The 13,367-nt window shown below is 40.9% G+C and overlaps 1 protein-coding gene across 1 annotated transcript in view; it reads right to left on the bottom strand.

The window, feature by feature from the left end:
• Positions 1-13,367, bottom strand: part of AGBL4 (ATP/GTP binding protein like 4) — a 1,407,981-nt gene that overhangs the window by 471,070 nt on the left and 923,544 nt on the right. The gene's annotated exons all lie outside the window — the stretch shown is intronic.

Here is a 13,367-nt window from a genome sequence, read left to right as displayed (position 1 = left end):
TTTCATTACATTCAACACTTAGAGTACACTGTCTACCCCGGGCCCACACCCTACTGTGGGACGTACAGTTCACAGCGGGTAGGCCAGGTTGGTGCCAGAAAGGATGTACACAAGCCCTGCAGATGGTCTAAAGGGCAGCTACCTACTTAGGATATGAACAGGATGCAATGGAGCTGTGCTGTCACGGAGGCGGAAGGGATGGTGGAGGGACTGGGGGGGAGCAGAGCCACTGCAGAGAACCAAATCTATCTTGTGTCTCCTGAAGATTCCTTAGAGTCTGTGGAAATTTGCGGACAAGGACCACAGACCATCTTATTCCAGGATCAACAACCCTGCTCTCACTCCTCTTCCACGTCCCCCACCTCTCTTTGATGGGTTTTTCACAGGACAGGTGATCTGGTTATAACAGTTTTGCATCATATACAGGTCTGGCAAAATTTGATTTTTACATTTATTTTGAAGCATTTTTTTCTATTCTTAGCCATTTAAATTTTCACAGTTATGGGAAATTATGGGAGGAATCACACAATTATTTGATGAGAGTGTATTTTGAGATTCAAAAAGTTAAAAGCTTTATAACTGTTAAAACACAAATTGTCAACATCAAAGGTCAAAATATGCAAAGTAAATATCCTTAAGCCAAAGCCTAATATATTCACAAGGAGCATTTTTCTCTCTTTGCGTATTTGTAAATTTCGATTGTCATGGATGGAAATATTTTTTCAGTTTGTGCAGGTATGGTGAAATTAACATTTACTGATATTTGCCAGTAAAAATCTAATTCTTCCAAGCCTAGTTATGCAATGTACTGAGTTACTAGCACAACTAAGCTTCTCAAAAGAAAATGTCATTGGTTATTGAAAGTGACCCGATGTATTTAATACAGAGAAAACCCCTGAGCAACAAATAAGTATTCTCTTAATCAAGCCTTTCACTAAACAGGGAGAATTTTCTCAGTAATTACTTTGAGGGTCCTAGATTCCACTGGCACACAATATATTGGGAGTTCTTTCTCATATGCAGATTAGGGAGGATAGCAGCCAATGAGATAGGCTCCAAAAGAAGAGTTTCTACTAACCTAACTCCATCCCTTCTACTGGTCTCTACTTAAAGTATTTCCCTTGGATTTGATTAGCAACCTATGTAGAATCCCGCTCATGCTTCTACAAACCCTTTTGGCTAGTCAAGAAGGCAGAGCTGTCACCAGTAACATCTGGGACACGGAAAGAAATTGGCAGCAAGAAAAACCTGAGTCCTGGTACCACACAGCAGACAGGATCTGTTTAGCCCTCACCATTAAAACTTCAGGGAGGAAAATTTAAAATGTGCCATAGCTTCTCAGATCCCATAAACAGACACTTTCCCAACTACCCTTTAACAGGTTGTTACCAAGTTAAGCGAAACTGCGGAGCCAATGAACGGAACTAGGGATTCTTGGTGTGGGGAAGTTCTAATCGATTACTGGACAGAGAATGACACCTGCAGATGCAAAGACATTGAGTCTGTAATGTCTGCAGTAATTATTCAGGGAGTGCAACCTAGATCCTTGCATAATCTCCTGAGTGTCACCTCACCACTCTAAGGCCAGGAGGTTTCAGTCACGTGAGTAGAGTAAGCCTTAATATAAAATGGACAGGGAAAGTCCGCAATTTTGTATGCCTATATTTCTCATATACATCGAGGCCCAAATCCACAAAAGGCCTTAGGTGCTAAGTCATCACTTAGCACCTAAGTCATAAGTGATGACATCACTGCAATCCACAAAACCCTCATTTGGCTGCCACCTAACCTACAGACACCCAAATTCACTCAGTATCTATATTTTCACTGTAAAAGTTCCCGTGTTTTTGCATCTGAACATGTGCATGGCTGCCTCAGGCAGGCATCCAGACACGTATCTCACATTTCAGACCCAGTGCAATCCTCAAACAAGGTGGAGAGGTGTTTCCCCACCTATCTCGCCAGCAAAGCCTGATCCTGGAGGCGTGCTCTGGGCACACCTAAACACGACACTTATAACTTCTATCCCAGTGCTTAGGGTACTCCACAGGACTATAGAGTCGTTCTCACTCACTCTCTGGCCCAAGGCATATTTAATTATTTATACAAAATGAAATAGCGTTAATAGGAGAAATAGAAACCCACATCGGAATATCCCACATTCCAATCCCTTTTCAGCAGGCAGAGAGAGGAATTGAACTGGGATCTCCCACATCCCAGCCAGCAAGACAAAAGCAAAAATACTGCCCAAGACGGCAGATACTGTGGTATGCTGCCCCCTCCCAGTGAGGCACAAGAAGAACTGAGGGAACAATGGAAAGTGTGAAGCTAGTCTAGTTGAAGGTACCTAATAAGAAAGCTTTTCATTGGCTGTTATCCTGAGTCATTTGTTACCTATCTGTTCTGTACCAGTGAAATCTGGGACCCAGAATATGAGCTTTGGGAGAAGGGGAATTTTAAAAAAAGCCCAGTTGCAAACAAAAAGAAAATGCAAAAATATCAGCAGGCATCTAACAGTGAAACATTAATTACATTTCTAAAGGCGGTGTCCATAATTAATTTTCTCATGTCCATACAAATAGGAATAAAGTACGAAGATGGTGATTTCACAATGTTTGTAAATTACTAAATTAATTAACGGCCTATCATTAGAGAGAAGATGAAAGAAATTTAGAGGAACCTCATTTGACATGATTCAGAACTCTCAAAGGAAAGAAGAGACTTGTGGAAAAAAAAGATTAATTGCAAGTTTTTCTCCTTTATCTTGGTCTCATTTCTGTTTACATACTTAAATCTGCTTCGTCCTTCAGAATTCTGGGAATAAAGATTTTCAATTAAATCATCTTGGAGGAGTCACTAGTTCCTCATCTTGTCTCTGAGGAGTAGTTAACTTGGAATCTAAAAATAACGTGACAAAGTCATAAACAAAATGTGCTTCGTTCCTTCTAAAACAGCCCTTAATTTGTCAGGGCAGTAAATTGCAGCTACTGGTCTAGGGCAGGCAGGTTCCTCTTCTAACATGTTTGATTTGTATCATTTTTCTGGGCTCTAGTTAGAGGGGTCCAAAAATGTGCATTAATTTAGCCAAATAAAAGATTGGCTTTAGTTTCTCTCTTCTACCCCCCATGGAAAGGAATGTAACCATAATGATTCTGCATCTCTCTAGAGCAATTTACTGCTACCAGCACCCAGAGAAACTCCAAAGCTTAAAGGTGGCTCAGATGTTAATACAAATAATAAAACAATTGCTGCATCCTACTTGGTGTCTCACTTCAGTGTCTTCTGTTATAGCAAAGAGTCTGAAATCGTTGCTGTTTTTAGCCTGATTCAATTCTTTCAGGTACTTAGGTGGCTTAGTGGATCATTCTGCTTCATACAGAATGAACAGTAAAGTAAAAAGAAAGAACCTGCCCCGGTCTCATTTATGGCACACGTAAAACACTGAGTCAATTGGAAAGTGGCCTAGGAGGAGGTTTATGGCACTAGATACAGGGCCCTATCCAGTGAGGCACATTATACATCAATTCCATAGCAAGGCCCTAATTTCTGTGACAGCTGCATTTGAATTAACGTGGCAGTGCTGTCTGAACACAAAATTATTTGACGATATTCAGTTTTACAGAAAAAAAAATCTAAAATGGCACCATAAAGTGAAACTATGACAAATGCTCAGTTCATTCAAATACAAAAATCCATCCGTCCTAGAAGTTGAGATACCATCAAGTTAATTAAGTTAAATACTTAGGGCCAGTCATGAACTCTTTTGCAATGTACTCAATCTGCATAGCTCGCTCAGGTGAGTATGGCTAGGTAGGCTGGGAAATATGCCTGATAGCAAGGAAACTTAAGGAGCTCGATCTGTTTAGCATCTCAAAAAGAAGATCGAGAGGTGACTTGATTACAGTGTCTAAGTCCCTTCGATAGGGAGAAAATACCAGGTACTAAAGGGCTCTCTAATCTTGTGGAGAAAGGTAGGATAAGAACCAATGACTGGAAGTTAAAGCCAGGCTAATTCTAATTAGAAATAAGGAACAATGTTTTAACTGTAAGGGGGCTTAGCCATTGGAACAAAAAACCTGCCTTCTCTTCCACTTTGGGAAAGACATGGAAGGGGAGTTACATGTGCTTGCATTGGTAGCAACGTAAGATGCTTTTTGCTTGCAGTGTGTCTGTTCCACCTCCCACTGATCACATGAAGGTGAGTCCCAGCATTGTCACTATAGAGGGGAGGGGAAGCTGACATCTACACAACCACACCTTTTTCCTCTGCCCTGCCTCCGACCCCATCTGCTCAATTGTTTCTCCCCTTTCACAGTATTCAGTGGAATGGAGCGTATGCCCTTGACAAGCTATTAGTGACCTCAAGAGATGTAACTCTTATACATGTGCAGGACCAGATAAAGGGCCTTGTGCACAAAACTGAAAACCCTAGTCCCACCCCTTCCCAGAGGCCCCACCCCCTTCCCAGAGGCCCACGCCCCCTACATTCCCTCTCCCTCAGTGGCTTGCTCTCCCCCACCCTCATTCACTTTCACTGGGCTGGGGCAGGGGGTTAAGGTGCAGGAGGGGGTGATGCCTCTAACTGGGGATGTGGGCTCCAGGGTGGGGCCAGAAATGAGAGGTTCAGGGTGCGGGAGGGGGCTCTGGCCTGGGGCAGGGAGTTGGGGTGTAGGCGGGGGTGAGGGCTCCATCTGGTGGTGTGGGCTCTGGGGATGAGGAGTTTGGGGTGAAGGAGGGGGCTCCAGGCTGGGAGGTGGGGCCCAGGGATTCGGAATGTGGGAGGGGTCTGTGGGTTGAGGCAGGGAGTTGGAGTGTGGGAGGGGGTACGGGCTCTGGGGTGGGCCCGGTGATGAGGGGTGGGCTCAGGGCTGGGGTGCAGGCTTACCACAGGCGACTCCCAGTCAGTTGTGCTGTGGGGCTAAGGCAGGCTCCCTGCCTCTCCTGCACCACGCTGCACCCCAGAAGCGGCCAGCAGGTCCAGCTCCTAGGTGGGGGGCCAGGAGACTCTGCGCGCTGCTGTCCCCAGCAGGCACCACCCCCTCCAGATCCCATTGGCCACAGTTCCTGGCCAATGGGTGTGCGGAGTCGGTGCTCGGGGTGGGGACAGTGCGCAGAGCCCCGTGGCCCCCCGCCTAGGAGCCGGACCTGCTGATCGCTTCTGGGGTGCAGGGTGGTGCCAGGACAGGTAGGCACTAGCCTGCCTTAGCCCCGCAGCACTGCCAACCGGACTTTTAAAGGCCCGGTCAGCAGTGCTAACCGGAGCCACAGGGGTCCCTTTTCGACTGGCTTAAATAAGAAAGATCTAACCCTTTTTGACCATAATTTTCAATGTAGTACTTTTTTGCTATTGAAATCACACTGTGCAAGCTTCATGGATTTGATGCTTTGGGTTCTGGAACATTAGTAAGAGAGTACTGCCATCACATACTTCTTTCTAGTGCTCTTCCTTTACATTTCTCTCACTCACTGAGACTCCGACAAAGCAATTCACAGAGATATCATTATTACTTGGTAAGAAGCTCCGTCCAACATAACTAACACGTTTCTTCTTCTAGAGGCCCTAAATGTATAATAGCTCATTTTAAAGTGAAAGATACACAGTTACCAATGACCATACATTTCCTGTGTATATTTCATACTACCTGTAACATTGTTACACCATAGCAAAAGTCAAGCTGTTTTTCATAGTCTTACACTGCGCTATTCTGGAGCAGGGACAAAGAGAGAGAGACCCCTGTTGGACTTGTACCCCAAAAAGGGGTTTGTGTTGCTTTTATCTCACTGTGTATGACTCGGCCAGAGGGCTGAATCAGCGAAGACCCACCACAAGCAGGTAGAGAGAGTGCAGACACATGCACTTGGCCGGGGGAGCTTGTGAGTGCAACCCCACTACTTCCTTATTTACTTTCACCATACCAGCCACGATTTTATAGATCTCTATCACATCTTTCTCCCCCGCCCCCCTTAGTCGTCTCTTTTCCAAGCTGAAAAGTCCCATTCTTATTTATTGCTCCTCATACGGAAGCTGTTCCATACCCCTCATCATTTTTGTTGCCCTTTTCTGAACCTTTTCCAATTCCAGAAGATCTTTTTTTGAGATGGGGCGACCACATCAGCACGCAGTAGTCAAGATGGAGCATAGCATGGATTTATATAGAGGCAATATGACATTTTCTGTCTTATATCTCTCCCTTTCTTAATGATTGCCAACATTCTGTTCGCTTTTTTGACTGCCACTGCACCTTGAGTGGATGTTTTCACAGAATTATCAACAATGAGTCCACGATCTCTTTCTTGAGTGGTAACAGCTAATTTAGACGCCATCATTTTACAAAGTAGTTAGAGTAATTAAGAAAACCCAACTTTGTAGTGTAGACCAGCCAAGGTCAATCGGAGGCATGAAAAAAGTGACAAATATACTCAGTTTCATAGGAAATCTTTCATCAATCCATTCTGAGGAACCACACATTTCATTTTCCAGGATATTTCTGAAATAGGGCCACTCTCCCACTGAAAACTTGCAAATTTCTGCATATGGCCTATGTGAACAAATTTGAGTTTGACTTTTTTCATTCAAAAATAGTCTTGGGGGTTGAGAATTCCCCCCCCCTCCCCACACACACACACAAAATTGGACTTTTAAATATTTGAAAATTTAAATATTTAAATATTTTTGCATTTTTAATCTTTTTTCACATATGCCTCTAATGAAAGTGATTTTTAACGTCTAAAAGAAACTAAACGTTTCCAATACAGAGCTAAATAGATCATAACATCAGAATAATAAGGCCACATTACCCTACAAAGAACAAGAAAGAAATTCAGCAAAAACCACCCCACCATGTTAAATGTATGCTATGGTTGATACAAGCCCAGCAAAGGAAGAAAATTCCAGTTGCCAGCTGGCACATGGAGACTTGAAACCAGCCCTTGATAAGTGACAGAGTACCTAGCATTCTCCATCTGATGGCTTGATCCTACCTACCCCACTGAAGTCAATAGGAGTTTTGCAATTGATTTTCATGGGAGTAGGATCAGACCAGGAGACAGAATTCCACGCCAAGTTACTTAAACTGGGTATGAGCAGGCAATAAACTAGCACAGCTTGTTCATTGCAGCTACACATTTAATTCTAGCCAATATTGGTGAATATTGTTACTGCCTGAGATTAACACTGTTTAGATACAATTGAGTTTAAGGCTAATGTGACAGCATTAATTCAGAATGTCCTTGCTCTCCATTAATTTGTCAATGGGAACGTTATTTTAAATAGTGATCTGTGCTTAATAGTTTTATTTTTAAAAGTCCACACATTTTGGCTGATCATAGTCTAATGATCTTGAAATCTCATCATTAAGTCCCCCTGAAAAAGCCTGGACTTGATATAGCTCAATTTATTGCTACTTAGAACTTCCGATAGGACAATAATCTACACTTAAGACAACAAAGGAGTAGCACAGTTATCCCGTCAGATACAGCATCAAAGTTGCAGTGCAATGAAATTACTTCCTGCAGGGGAACTGCACTTTCATTTGACAGTCAAGCTCCCTGGCTGTCCAGATGCAATATAACAAGCTGCTTCAATTGACAGTTGCTTTCACATGACTAAATAAATACAAGAATTCTAGACTGACGGTATTAAAAAATCCTCCATCTCCGTAAAGCATCACTAAAGCCAAACCTGCCTATAACAGGCAGATCTGACAAATGCTTTTTTCCCTGCTCTTTTTAATTGAGCTGAGAGGCATTTTGTATAAGTGAGTGAGGTATTAAAATCTGTTTGGATTTTCTCCTTTAATATAATAGCTCATTTCCCTTATAAAATCATTAATAGAAAATAAAGCCCTTTTTGTTAGCTCTAATCTTTCTCCTTTGCAAGAATGCCAGAGGCACTTTATTATGGATCACGTCATGAATATTACTACTGTAATTTGTAATGTGTGGCAACAAAGAACTGAGATCATTTATGTAACAATAATACTCTGTTCCCCCTTTGAGAAAAGAAGGTAAACAGTATGCATTGATCTCCAAGACAATATAAAACTTGGTCCCTTTGAGGTGTTTTTTCTTTTGATATTTACAAATCCAAGTTTACACTCTCAAATGATAGCACAGCGCTAACCTTAGAATGTTAGAGCTGCCATGGAGTTTAATAAAATCCTATCATTTCAGGTCAAAATTCTGTGACTGTGTCAACTGTATCTGCTGGAGTGTTATAAAACATCAAGTATCTATGGCGACTGGAAAAAGTTTGCAGGCACCAGCCTTGCAAAAACTAGAAATCAATATGGCAGACCCATACTGATGGTACTAACACCACACAAAGATGGGCCGGATTAAGAAAGAGTTAAAACATTTACTAGAGTGGTAGCTGCAATAGAAAAATATTGACATTAAATTTGCAGTAAATCTAGCAATCAACATTCTAATTCAGAAAAATTTGCCTCATTTAAAATATGCATCCGAAGAAGTGGGCTGCAGTCCACGAAAGCTTATGCTCTAATAAATTTGTTAGTCTCTAAGGTGCCACAAGTACTCCTGTTCTTTTTGCGGATACAGACTAACACGGCTGCTACTCTGAAACTTGCCTCATTTAGGAGTTCAAATGTATATACTTTTTCATTGGTGGGTAATTCTGCAGAGTCACATGACCGCTTTGCCTACTTGAAACAGTAAAAGTAGGGAAAAGCCTATCTATTCTTTATACTGTTTCAAAGGAAGAGGTAAAGAATGGATACTGATCAAAGGGATTGTTTGTACAGGATTACTGTTCACAATAAAGCCTTCCATTCCCTTAGTTTCAATTACAATGTGCATGAAACCAGTCCATTATTAGAAAAGCTCGTTTCCAGAAAAATGCATTGCATTAAAAATATAAACACATTATTGGAAGGTACTGCCTTCAGAATGCCCAACTTATTTAATGTCAACCTAAACAAAACTTCAATTAGTTCTAATTTAACAGTAAATGCCAGCTGTACAATTTAACTCAACCCATGTTAGCTAGCTGTTCCCAGCGATACACAGTGTTTACTTTAGAAGTGAACCTCTTTGCACCATCCGGGTGCTTTAATGCATGCAGAAAGCTCCTTGCACCTAGGGTGGTAGACGCTGTAAGCACGGAGAGGTGGACTGAAATCTTCAGAGATCTTTTCTCTGAATAATTTTGAATTCTTGAGCAATGTGCAGAGGAGCGTCTGATGTGCTACGTCTGTCTAGAAGAAGCTCTATTAGGATGCTGGTGCTGGTTATTCCTACAAACTTTGAATCTCTGATTTTTGGGGAGACAGACTAGAGCCCTAATCTTTGATTCAGCAGTAATCTACTTTTCCCAGGCTTCATGAAATATTGCCTCAAATAAGCTTAGCCTATATTCATCTTTCAAGAAGAGTAGAATTATCATCACCTTATTAAAGAATGTTACAGTGGAATTATATTAGCAGTGTTTAACAGTTCCAGGAGCAGCAGGAAGGAGAGGGAGAAGGAACGATAGAAATTTTCTCTAAGCCTAAAGGGCTTTTTTAAAGATCAATTCATGAGTATTTGCCAGAAAAGTGGAACCCAGTTCACCAGTTGTTTCTCTAACTTTATCTCTATTTTGCTCTTTAATAAAAAAAATAAAAATTGAAACATACGCTGATAGTAGAAACACAGTTCTTTCCTACCTAATACCCCAATTCAGGAAAGCATTTAAGTTCTGTCTGGAACAGTGATGCTTTTAGGCTAATACTTAGTTCCATACCCTTTTCTGTGTAATTATAGCGCTTCTAAAGACAACAAAAGAACTGGAATGTTTGTTTGTATTTTAGAACTTTTTGAGAATTACATGAAATGGGCTCGACACTCCGAGTGTACGAATTATAAATACTTCAGCGCTGATCCAACAAAGCACTTAAATGAGTGCTGTTATGGCACTATACCGCATTATTTTGGTTTATAATGCATCCACTGAACCATGCGTCATTTGTCTATTTAATTTTTCCTTAAAATCCCCTAGAAGAATCCCTGCAATTCTACTTTCAAATTATCCCAATACATATAGACAGTTTCAATAGGAATGAACAATATGGTGTAACCTATCAAGTGTTTAAAGGAAGAAGATAAGGATTTGTAAGCATCCCCAAACTACCAAAAGCAGACTTTTTTGGGAAGGAAGGGGGTTAAACACTCAAATCAGTGAACTAATTGACTTATTGATAACCAAGGTGGGTGTCTTTTATTGGACCAACTTCTGTTGGTGAGAGAGAAGCTTTCCAGTTACACAGAGTCTGGGAAAGGTACTCAGGGTGTCACAGCTAAATACAAGATCAAACAGATAGTTTAGCATAAGTAGTTAACATATTCTAAGGGACCATTCAAGGTGAAGTGGCCCGTTAACACTCCTGCAGTCATATGACAAAAGGGGGGTTAGTGGGTTACAGAACAATCTGATAAAAGACCAAAAAAACCCCACCCACCCTATCATCTGTGGTGAATACTTTTCACAAAGTGATCACTCTATATCTGACCTCTCAGTCCTCATACTCAACAGAAACCTACACAACACATTGAAAATACAAGCCTGGGAGCTTAAATTCATAACTTTGCTAAACACTAAAAATCATGGGCTAAATAGATACTGTATTTATGGCTTATTACAATAATCTATAACCCACTAACCCCCGGTAGCCCTATGACTATGGAGTGTTAAGGGACAACTTCACCTTGAATGGTCACATCAATATATACTAATTACTTATGCCAACCTATCTGTTCAACCTTGCATTTAACTGTCATAGTTTCTTTTCCAGACCTGAGGAAGAACTCTATGTAGCTCAAAGGCTTCTCTCACCAACAGAAGTTGGTCCAATAAAAGGTATTACCTCACCCACCATGTCTTTCTAAGGTCATGTCTTCACCACATAAGAATGGCCCTACTGGGTCAGACCAAGGGTCCATCTAGCCCGGTATCCTGTCTTCTGACAGTGTCAGGTGCCGCAGAGGGAATGAACAGAACAGGTAATCAAGTGATCCATCCCCTGTCGCTCATTCCTAGCGAATAGCCATTGATGGACCTATTTTGCATGAATTTATCTGCCGCAGCAGCGCTTTAAAGTGGCTGTGTAGTTACAGCACCAGCGCTGTGGGAGCGCTATTAAAAAAATCCATCTCCATGAAGGGAGTAGTTACCAGCGCGGCTCCCAGTGCTGGTGCACTGTCTACACTGCCACTTTACAGCGCAGAAGTTTGCAACGCTTGGGGTGAGGGGAGTGTTTTTCCACACCTGAGTGAGAAAGTTACAGTGCTGTAAAGTGGCAGTGTAGACAAGGCCTTACACCCTGAGACTGACCGCTCCAACACTGCATACCTATTATTAATAACCACACTTTTGTAAATACAGTTTTATAGAAGTGCTATCAGTTAGACACTATCTTCTAGATTGCTCAGTTGTTTATGGGTTTGCCGGATTTAAATTCTTTCCTCGATAGCATCTACTCCCAAATCCGTTGCATGAAACAAGACACACTAGAAGACGTTGATTTCATCCAGTTACAGTCATTAAGGGGTCATTTGGTCATGCCAAAAGCAAATATTTCTTTGATTTTTGTGCCATAAGCCTGACAGACTCCAATCCAGAAAATAAGTTCTCTTGATGCTTAAGCTTGTGTTCAAATATTTCCATAGCTCATTTATGGACTCAATACAATTAGTACTAGAACTTATTTTTCTATTACACATTTTTCTTGCATACAGAATCTTTATATTCTCTATTAGTGTTTTATACATTCAGAAAAGAAATAAATACTATTAAGAATGTAGTGCTCCAAGAGAAATTGTAACACACCTTCTGAATAGGTTGCATAGATATAATACTTTCTATCTAAAAGTTTCCCTTATGTCTGAAAAGATCATCAATTGAGTTCCTGTTAGAAATGCTTACAAGTCATTCACATACTAAAACTTGGAGAAAAGTTTAGTTTTTTTTTTTTTAATTGAAACTAATGGTGACCTAGTTGGTCAAGATAAGTTTTAAGGGAGCACTGTTTAGCTGCTCTAGACCAAATATATTAAAATAGAAACAAAAGATCATAAAAGCAAGCAAATTTATAGGCAGTTTCAGGAAAGAACACTGCAAAGTACAGTGAAACTGTCTTACAGTAAAGAGGTGTAGGTTTTTATTTTTTTCTTCCCTTCTCACCAGAACTTCACTTAAAGCAGAGGTTTACTATGGCTCAGAACCTGCATAGAGATTTGTCCATGTAGCATCCCACAGACTTCACTAGAAGAAAAATGCAGGTCACTGTTTGCAGAATCACAACCTGTACAGAACTGCAGTCGGCATGTTGCAATGCATTGGAACAACCTCGGAGTTTCACTCTCCTTTGAAATGTCACTATTTAATGGACTAATGCATTAGTTAATGGACTTGCCCTATTTAGTAAGACTTTTGATACGATCTCACATGCCCTTCTCATAAGCAAACTAAGGAAATGTAGTCTGGACAAACCTACTATAAGGTGCGTGCAAATTGTATTCAGAGAGAAGTTAATGGTTCATAGTTAAGCTCGAAGGGCATATCGAGTGGGGATCTGCAGGGATCTCTGCTGAGTCTGGTTCTTTTCAATATCTTCATTAATGATTTAGATAATGGCAGAGTGTACATTATAAAGTTTGCAGATGATACAAAGCCAGGACAGGTAGCAAGTGCTTTGGAGGACAGGATTAGAACTTAAAATGATTTTGACAAACTGGAGAAATAAATCTGATCTGAAATAGATCTGAAATAAATAGGATGAAATTCAATATGGACAAATGCAAAGTATTACATTTCAGAAGGAATAGTCAATTGCACAAATACAAAATGGGAAATGATTGTTTAGGAAGGAGTACTGCAGAAAGAGATTCTGGGGCATATAGTGGATCACAAACTAAATATGAAACAATATAATACTGTTGCAAAAAAAAAAAAAAAAAGCCAACATCGTTCTGGGATGCATTAGCCGAAGTGTTGTAAGGAAGATACAAGTAGTAATTTTTCCACTCTACTCAGCACTCATAAGGTTCTAGAATAGCGTCCAGTTCTGGGCACCTCACTTCAAAAAAGATGTGGAAAAATTGGAGATAATCTAGAGAACAAAAAAGGTTTAAAGGCCTCGAAAACATGACCTATGGGAAAGACTGAAAAAATTGGGTTTGTTTAGTCTGAAAAAGGAGGGGGCGGGGAAATGCAGAAGTCTTCAAGTAGGTAAAAGTTGTTATAAAGAGGAGGGTGATAAATTGTTCTCCTCCATTGTGGACAGGACAAGTAACGGACTTAGATTACAGCAAGGGAGGATTTAGGTTACACATTAGGTAAAACATCCTAACTGCAGGAGTAGTTAAGCACT

The sequence above is a fragment of the Trachemys scripta genome, chromosome 8 (assembly GCF_013100865.1).
Source record: "Trachemys scripta elegans isolate TJP31775 chromosome 8, CAS_Tse_1.0, whole genome shotgun sequence".
NCBI lineage: Eukaryota > Metazoa > Chordata > Testudines > Emydidae > Trachemys > Trachemys scripta.
This window is presented reverse-complemented; position numbering and strand designations above follow the sequence as displayed.